This window comes from Geospiza fortis, unplaced genomic scaffold, assembly GCF_000277835.1.
Source record: "Geospiza fortis unplaced genomic scaffold, GeoFor_1.0 scaffold224, whole genome shotgun sequence".
Classification (NCBI taxonomy): Eukaryota; Metazoa; Chordata; class Aves; order Passeriformes; family Thraupidae; genus Geospiza; species Geospiza fortis.
In genome coordinates, this window is record NW_005054448.1 from 22545 (window position 1) to 23195 (window position 651).

Genomic DNA, 651 nt, shown 5'->3' on the forward strand with positions numbered 1-651 from the left:
ACCTCCCCCGGGACACCCGGGGCTGCCGCGCTCCGGGATGGGCTTGGAGCAACGGGAGCGAGGGATCCCCCCAAGGGATGCGGGGACCCCCCGCTCTCTGTATCGTGTTAGTTACCCCCACCCCGGGAGGTGCAGGGACCTCTCCCACCTTTACTGTGCTCCTGGAGGGTGTTGGGATAGCGAGCCCCCCTATATTGTGCTCGGGGAGGGCGTTAGTGCCCCCCATCGTAGCGGTGTGCAGGGACCTCCCCTACATCCAGCACCTGGGAGGGCTTCAGGGTGACCCCATCCCTGCCACCAGAGCCCCAGTGCCTGCCCGACTCCCCTCTGCCCCGCAGTGAGCTTCCAGGAGGGTTCCAGCATCACTGGCCCGGCACCCCGCAAGTTTTTGGGGCGCCGGATCCCTCCAACGTTGCAGGGAATTGCGCTGGTCCCTCTGAGCCGGGGCGAGGCCAGGGGTGTTTGCAGTGCTGAGAGGGCGGTACCGCATCCCTGACGCGGGAGGGGAGGACAGAGAATGGCCTTTTTTGGCGGGGGGGACAGTACGGTGCGGAGGGTGGGGTCGGCGCCCCAAAAGCCGCTCGTTAGCCCAGGTTGAGCCCCCGGGCGCGCAGGGCGGGTCCAGCACCGCGGACAGCGGCGCTTCCGCAC

The 651-nt window shown here is 68.4% G+C and overlaps 1 protein-coding gene across 1 annotated transcript in view; it reads left to right on the top strand.

Annotated features, from left to right (window-relative positions):
- Positions 1-651, top strand: part of NEFH (neurofilament heavy) — an 11531-nt gene that overhangs the window by 7137 nt on the left and 3743 nt on the right. The window lies entirely within an intron of this gene.